Here is an 8,927-nt window from a genome sequence, read left to right as displayed (position 1 = left end):
TTAGGCTTGGCCATAAGACTTGGTCAGTGGCTGCAGGTGGAAGAAACAGTGTTTAAATCTCAAGCCCAGGCCTCACCTACTTCCACAGTTCTGCTGGCCCTGCTGTACCCCTGTTGCTGACAGGGGAAGATCTTCCCCTAGTCACCTGCCACTCTTTCATCACAGGCCAAGGAAAAATGAAGGAAAGGCACAGCTGTCCCACCTGCCCCACAGATCCATGAAAATAAATAATTTCTTTTTAAGCTCTTGACAATTAGCCAACAAAATGTATTAGTGGTTTCTTAAGGAAGATTCTCAGGAAGGGCCACAAACACTTCTGCTTATACCTTATTGGCCGGAATTTAGCCACATGGTCAATTGTAACTGCAAGGGAGGCTGGGAAATGTGTCTAGCTGGATTTGGCACTCTCTCACTGTGTTAGAAGGTGAGAATGGATTTAGTGGGACACTAATAGTCTTAGCCACAGGTATATGATCCCTACTGATTTTTTTTTTAAGTGGGGTAAAATGCACATAACATACAATTTACCATTTTAGTCATTTTTAAAAGATTTTATTTATTTATTTGAAAGAGAGAGAGAGGGCATCAGGGAGGAACAGAGAGAGAAGGACAAGCAGACTCCATGCTGAGTACGGAGCCGGGTGCGGGGCTTGACTCCATGGCCCTGAGATCATGACCTGAACCGAAATCAAGAGCCAGATGCTTAACCAACTGAGCCACCCGGCTGACCCCATCTTAGCCACTTTTAAATGTTTTTAAAAGTTGAGTGGTATTCAACAAATTCATAATGTCATATAACCATCAATCCCTTTTGATTTTTGAATGAATCTTTAGACATATATTTTTTTTTATAAATGATGTCAGTCTGATTGTTTATCCATCAGCTTTTGTTCTCCACGTAACTCTCTAAGAGATCTTTCTGTGTCAATAAATGTAGAACCATTTAATTCTTAGCAACTTTATATTTGCCAAAATATAGCCATAACACAATTCATTTGCCCTTTTCTTTTAGGTTATTTCCAATTTTCTTCCTAATTTAAACAATGCTAAAATGAAACCCTGTACATCCGTGTTTGAATATATGAGTAACTATTTTTATTGGAAAGATTCCTAGAAGTGGGATTGCATACATGCATTTTTATTTCAAAAGATACTATAAAGTTACTCTCCAAAAAGTCTTTAATAATTTATATTTCCAAATGAGTATATGAAAATGTCTTTTTTTGAAAGCAGTCTTTTGACAGTAATATGCCAAAAGCCTTAAACTGCTCATGCTTCTTGTCCTATTAATTTCGTCTGTGGACAGTGTCTCAAAAATAGTTCTAAAACACAAAAACAAATTCTATATAAATATGTGCATTGTAACATTGTGCTCAAACTGACAGCACATATACTAAAATTGCAATGATACAGAGAAGATTAGCATGGCCCCTACCCAAGGGTGACATGCAGATTCGTGAAGAGTTCCACATTAAAAAAAAAAAAATATGCGCTGTATAAGCTAAATAAGTCAATCAGCAAAAGATAATTACCATATGATCTCACTCATGTGTGGAATTTGAGGGAAAAACAGAGGCTTATGGGGGAAGGAGGGAAAAATAACACAAGATTATATCAGAGAGGGAGATAAACCATAAGAGATTCTTTTTCTTTTTTTCTTTTTTTTTTTTTTTTTTTGAGAGAGAGAGCACAAGCAGTGAGAGCAGCAGGCAGAGGGAGAAGCAGGCTCTCTGCTGAACAAGGAATCCAATGTGGAACTTGATCCCAGGAATCTGGGATCATGACCTGAACCAAGGCAGAGGCTTAACCGACTGAGCCCCCAAGGCATCTCCCATAAAAGACTCTTAATCATAAAAAAGAAACTGAGGGTTGCTGGAGGGGAAAGAATAGGGATAGGGGATGAGGTTGCTGGGTGATGGATATTAAGGAGGGCACTTGATGTAATGAGCACTGGGTATTATATAAGACTGACGAATCACCGACCTCTATCTCTGAAAATAATAATACACCACATGTTAATTAATGGAATTTAAATTAAAAAAATAAAATTCATCATAAATTGTTTAAAATGTGCATTGTGACTTTATATATAATTGTGAAAAACTGGATACCACCTAAATTTTTTAAATGGAACATGTAAATTATTGTAAAACCCAGTGTAGCAATTACAATGACAATTACAAAGACTGTTTAATAACATGGAAAATGCTTACAGTATAATGTTACTTGAAAATTGCAAGATTTAATGAAAAGCCTAATCAAAATATTCAAAATAATTGTATTTTAGATGTATACCTATTGATACTACTTTAAAAAAATCCTACTATAATACTGTTTATTTCCCAGACTTTTCTGATCGAAGATTATGCTTTTCTAAGTAAAAAATATTTAATCATAACCCTGTACTCTGTTGGTATTCAATAGATTCTCTGATGACTATCCCTGAAACATTTTATAAAAAGGAGCCAATTAAAAATACAGCATAACAAACACCTTGGAATTGTCTCGACTTTATAAGTACATCTAGTTCTCATCCTCAACAAAATTGTGAAGGAAGGAAAATTAGTCTTTGTTTTCAACCTTCTGTGCAACCTTCCCTTTAACTACCAGATTTTATATTCTGGTTTCTATTCCTAGGGAATCTGGCTTTCTGATCACTGCTATTGTGTTAACTAGTAATAGTAAATGGAGGCATTTGCATTTTATAAGATCTGACCCTTAAAAATAAGAAAATTCTTGTAAAACTTTCAACATAAAGTGTCCAGTTTCTGTTGATGATGATTGTGGTGGTGATAAGGGTGATGATACTGACCGTGGAGAAGCTTTTAACAATAAAATGGGAGCTTTGAGGGAAAAAGTGATTATTTCCATTTCAAAATATTTCCACTTTCAAAATATTTAGAGTATGCCTGAAATTTCTTTCTCCTTAAAGAAAAAAAAAAACTTATGATGTATCCATAGTCTGTAATGATTCCAGAGATAACTATAACCATAAGAGTACTCAAATCTTTCTTAAATCTGTTTATATTTTCAACCTACATGATTGCTTGGATTTGTGAATTCCTGTTATAAAACATTAGCACTTTCTTTTAGTAATACTAACATTGCCTCTTGAAACTTGAAGGGGTATCCTCTCTTGCTAATATTCTTGTATTTATGGAGTAAATTTAAATGAACCATATCCATCATATCCATATATCTGATGCTTGCCATGACTTTATAAATTAAAACATATGAGGCTGTTTGTTTCCTTCTAGGCACTATGCCTAGAATTTGGTGCCCTCAGGTAAGTGGTTGAGGTTGGACATGGCTGTGTGCCAAAAACGAGGTTTCCTCCAGCTGTGGACAACTAAGGCTTACAGCCTAAACTTTTCCACAGCTGTATTTTTCCTGCAAAAATAATCACCCCACAAAGTTAGAATTGATATTAACTAGCTACTAATTACCAGATCTTAGGTTTTAAGGAAAGATGAAATTCTACACAAGTTTTTAAAATATGCCTAACTGTAACACCATTTAGTGTCTCCCTGAATATACATCAATGGCATGGTGGTCAAATCTAATTGTTTTGTTTTAGTGCTCCTCTAAGTCTTTCCTTGGAGTCCAGGGACATTTGGAACTTATATACATTTCCAAATCTGATTCCAACTCTCTCTGTTTACATATTGCCTCTTATAGAGCAAGTCTTGGGGTACCACCTTTTCAGCCCAAAGAAGCTTATCAAGATGTTTCCCTAAACAAAGGTGGTGATTGTTTTCCTTCTACCTCACTAAGTTCTGTATGAAGCTTTGCCCCACAGTTTACAGCTTGTCTTTCATTGGTTTCCTGAAGTCTTGAAGCAGATGTACATTTAAAAAAAATATATTTTATTTATTTATTTGACAGAGAGAGAGATCTCCAGTAGGCAGAGAGGCAGGCAGAGGGAGAGGGGGAAGCAGGCTCCCCGCTGAGCAGAGAGCTCAACATGGGGCCCTGAGATCATGACCCGAGCTGAAGGCGGAAGCTGAAGGTGGGGGCTTAACCCACTGAGCCACCCAGGTGCCCCAGATGTACATGTTTTAATCTCACACATTTGATAAAGAGAAGTTGTTCTCAAGGTCCATCATACCGTCTCTCTACTGCTGTTCTTCCTTCCTCCTTCTACTTCCCCCTCCATTCCCTTTCCTTTCCCAAATGGATGACTTACAAACACAACTGCTTTATCTGCATGGTCCTGCTTATTGGTAGAGTTGAGCATCTATTCATGTTTACTAACCATTTGCATTTCTTCTGTGATTTTGCAAATTTAGATGTTTTGCCCATGTGTTTAGATTGTCTTATCCTAATTAGTTTCTTTGTATCTCATTGTATTCTAGATATTAACTCCTCAACTCATACATATGAAGATAATTTTGTTTCATTCTGTTAGGTTATCTTCTCACTTGGGTTATTATCTTTCTTCTTATGAATGTTTTCAATTCTTATGTAGTCAAATCTGGTCAGCTTTTTCTTTCTGCTTTCTGAGTTTTGCATTTTTCCTATCAGATCTTCTAGCTTGTGATTATAAAAATAATTTTTGTTAAATTTTAATTTTACTTAGTTAACATACAGTGCCATATTGGTTTCTGGAGTAGAATTCAGAGATTCGTCACTTACGAACCTCATCCAGTGCTCATCACAACAAGTGCCCTCCTTAATACCCATCCCCCCATCCAGCCCATCCCCCACCCACCTCCCTCCCTCACTCCTCAATTTGTTCTCTATTTAATATTAAGAGTCTCTTATGGTTTGTTTCCCTGTCTCTTTTTTTCTCCCCTTCCAATATGTTTGTCTGTTTTCCTTCTTAAATTCCACAAATGAGTGATATTTGTCTTTCTCTGACTGACTTATTTCACTTAGCATAATACAGCTCCATCCATGCCGATGCAAATGTCAGGATTTCATTATTTTTGATAGCTGAGTAATATTCCATTCAACATCTTTATCTATTTATCAGTTGATGGACATTTGGGCTTTCTCCATATTTTGGCTATTGTTGATAATGTTGCTATAAATATTGGGGTGCATGTACCCCTTCAAATCTTTTTTAAAAAAGATTTTATTTATTTATTTGACAGAGAGAGAGAGATCACAAGTAGGCTGAGAGGGAGGCAGAGAGAGAGGGGGAAGTAGGCTCCCTGCTCAGCAGAGTCCTTTGTGGGGCTCGATCCCAGGACCCTGGGATCATGACCTGAGCCGAAGGCAGAGGCTTTAACCCACTGAGCCACCCAGGCATCCCATGACCTGTTATTCTTGATGTTGACCTTGATCACCTGGCTGAGGTTTTGCTTCTCTATTGAAAAGTAACTGTTTCCCCCCCTTTCATACTGTACTCTCTGGAAGGAAGCCACTATGTATAGCCCACACTCAAGGTGTGAGGAATTCTGCTTTACTTCTTTAAGGGTGGAGAATCCCATTTGTCTATTTTTAACCACTTGGCTCTCTAGTGCATCTGGAATTTATTCTGATGTATTATCATAGTGAATGTTGAGCTATTTCTCTTTTCCCTCTTTTGTGCAATTGGCATTATCTTTTCGTTTGGGGCAGTCATAGTGGAAATTGATAGATTGCTACCTCTAAGAAAGGGCCCTGCTATTTTAGACCAAAACAGGGAATTTCTGTCCGGTTTTCCTCACTGATTTAGTAAGATAAGCCAATCGTTTGTTTCAGCACAAGCCAAACCATCGCATATAAGGAGTGGTCAACCTGAGAGCTTGAGCCAATGTGACGAGAAGGGAAGTTGCAAAAGTGTTCTGGGAAAGGAGATTTCTCCCTCTTCGATGGGGGATACCAACAGATAGTACTTTTCCTCCTTCTGGGCAGCCTGGTGTGTAGATTCGAAGAGGGGAACTTTGGCAGCTATTTAGCCTCAGGACAAAGGTAATGTTACAGAAGTCAGAACCCAGAGACAGAAAAAGAAATTGAAAAACAAATAAACAAAAACCCTCAGTGTCTTTCATGTGAGCATTGAGTTAAATGAGCCCTTTGTTGAGTAAGGCAGTTTGGGCTGGGACTTCAGTTGCTTGCAATATAAAGAAGCCTGATACAGAGGGATATAAAGAGAGATGTAATGATATGTACATATGTATGTATATATTTATTTCCTGCTTTTCTTTCAAGTCATCAGTTGTCTCAATACTGTTTATTGAGTCACTCATTCTTTCCCTTGAGAGGTAAAATGTCGTTTTATCATGAACAACATTTCTACATAAAAATGGCTCTGTTTTAGGCTCGTTATTCATTACATACATTAATTTTTCCATGTCTGAATTAACACTACACTGTTTGAATTACCATAATTCTTTTGTTGCGGTATAATCGACATATTAGCTTCAGGTATACAACATAATGATGCAATATTGTTATGTATTGTGAAATGATCACTGCAGTAAGTCTAGCTTATCTCACACACGTAATTACAAAATGCCTTTCTTTTTATTTATTTATTTTTAAAGGTTTTATTTATTTGACAGAGAGAGAGATCACAAGTAAGCAGAGAGAGAGGGGGAATCAGGGTCCCTGCTGAGCAGAGAGCCCAATGTGGTGCTCAATCCTAGGACCCTGAGATCATGACCTGAGCTGAAGGCAGAGGCTTAACCCACTGAGCCACCCAGGCGTGCCAACAAAATGCCTTTCTTGCAATGAGAACTTTTGCAGTTTTTCCTCAGCAACTTTCAAATATGCAATTTAGTATTATTAACTCTTGTCACCATGCTGCACTGTACAACCTCATGACTTATTTATTTTATAACTGGAAGTTTGTATACGGTGATCCCCTTCCCCCCCCCTTCTTCTGGCAGCCAGCAATCTGTTCTCTGTATGTACCAGCTTGCTTTTTGTTTTGTTTTGTTTTCGATTCCACATGTAAGCGAAGTCATACAGTGTGGTGTTTGTCTTTCTGACTGACTTATTTCACTTAGCACAGAGCTGTCAAGATCTGTTCATGTTGTTGAAAATGGCAAGATTTCATTTTTTTAATGGCTGAATAATATTCTATTGTATTTATACCACATTTTCTTTATCCCTTCATCCACTGTGGACACCTAGGTTTTTCCACATCTGGGCTATTATAAATAATGTTGCAGTGAACATGGGGGTGCATATACCCTTTCAAGAAGGTGTGTTCATTTTCTTCAGTGAACTATGCAAAAGTAGAATTGCTGGATCATATGGCAGTTCTGTTTTTTTTAATATTTTAAGGAATCTCTATGCTATCTTCGCAGTGGCTGCTCCGATTTACCTTCTCAACAACAGTGTACAAGGGATCCCTTTTCTCCCTATCCTCACCAACGCCTGTTATTTCTTGTCTTTTTGTTACTAGCCATGTGGCCTGGTGTGAGGTGATTATCTCACTGTGGTTTTGATTTGCATTTTACTGATGATTGGTTAGTGATGTTGGAGCCTCTTTTCATGTTAAGTACTTACCACAATTTTATGATGTGTTTTGCCATCTGACAGGCAAATCTCTATATTGTTCTTTCTTTCAAAAACGTATGGGTGCTTTTATGTACTTTCTCTTCGATTGGAACTTGACAGTTTGCTTTTTAAATCCTATTAAAAGGTTTTTTTGAGATATTTAACAAATTGGGATTACATTAAATTTATAGATTAGATCTAGAGGTGACCACCCTTGACCAATACCTTTGCCACAGTCTTTTGAGAGACCCTGAGCTGGAGGGCCCTACTAAGTTGCACCAAAATTCCTGACTTACAGGAACTAAGAGATAATAAATGTGTGTTGTTTTAAGTTGGTATTTTGGGGAGCAATTTGTTATGCAGCAATAGATAACTAATGTGGATAAAAATTAATGTTATGTTTATTTATATTTTCAATGCTCTTACTACTCTTGATTCACATTTAAAAAAATAATTTCAGTTTACTAGGCATAAGCCTGTGGTGTCTAGAATCTTCTCTATTTCTCTCCCTCTCCTTCATCTGTGGCTAAATATAAAGTGGTAATCTAATAGTCCTTTGTCAATGGTGACTTAGCAATTAGGTGCCTTTAACGTAACTTTTTCTAGTGACTTTGACTCTTTGTTTCAAGAGAAATTGTAGAAACCACAGTCATCTTACCTTCTTTCTCAGTGAAGACTGAAATTTAAATCATAGTTTAAATGCTTGAGGGAAATTAACCATGTAAAGGTTTTCCATGGCTAATTTTTGTAAAGTAATCAGCTCATTATGCAAAAAATTACCTTTTGTAAAGTAATCATTCCCTTTGGAAAAGAATCCAAAAAAAGGAGTATGGGGAAGCTTGTAATAGGAAAATCCCATAGTTTCAGGGTAAGAGGTCATACCTCATTGTCTGTGCCTGGCAACTTAACAACAGCAAAAAAAAGTTGATTGAAAGAATGTTTGATAGGAACAAAAATATTCATGTTTGAGTATTCGCAGTCTTTTTCTCTTTTGCTTCCCCTGCCCTTTTAAGGAAAAATCCTTCATTTCTTGTCTCCTAGAACTATGTTGTGCTGACAAAGCTAAGTAGAGCTAGAACAGCTACAGGACTGAAGAGAAGGAGGTCAGATTATTCTCCCTACGAAAAGGCCTGAAGTAATAGCAAAGGGAGGTAAACTGCAGGAGAGAGGGAGAGGAAGTGTGAGCATGCCCAGAGAGGGAGAGAAAGAGGGAGGGAGAGAAGCACTGTAGGAGTTTGGTGAACAAGCGAGAAGCAAAATGGATGGCTGTCATGAGGACTTGGGAGAAAGGGAGAACGATGGGTAAAGATTTTTAGGAAGTTGTGCTGTGTGAATATGCCATATATTTCTTTCCTCAGCATTTCCATGAGAGTTGGATTTGACTGTGTCACACGCCAAGACTGGCTTAAGGATGTCCCCTTTTTATCTATCTCCCCTTTTTATCCTGTTGCCCTAGGTCTCATTGTCCAGTTTCCCAGTAGTGTTAACTGCTG

At 37.5% G+C, this 8,927-nt stretch overlaps 1 non-coding gene across 1 annotated transcript; it reads left to right on the top strand.

Moving 5' to 3' along the window:
• Window positions 1–1,369: 1,369 nt before the first annotated feature.
• Window positions 1,370–1,476, top strand: LOC123391507. The gene has a single exon (XR_006606218.1). It is a non-coding gene; the product is annotated as a U6 spliceosomal RNA (small nuclear RNA).
• Window positions 1,477–8,927: the final 7,451 nt, after the last annotated feature.

This window comes from Mustela putorius, unplaced genomic scaffold (assembly GCF_011764305.1).
Source record: "Mustela putorius furo isolate JIRA1106 unplaced genomic scaffold, ASM1176430v1.1 tig00000228_pilon_pilon_pilon, whole genome shotgun sequence".
Taxonomy (NCBI): domain Eukaryota; kingdom Metazoa; phylum Chordata; class Mammalia; order Carnivora; family Mustelidae; genus Mustela; species Mustela putorius.
The sequence above is the reverse complement of the archived record's forward strand: the minus strand, read 5'-3'. Positions and strand labels throughout refer to the sequence as shown.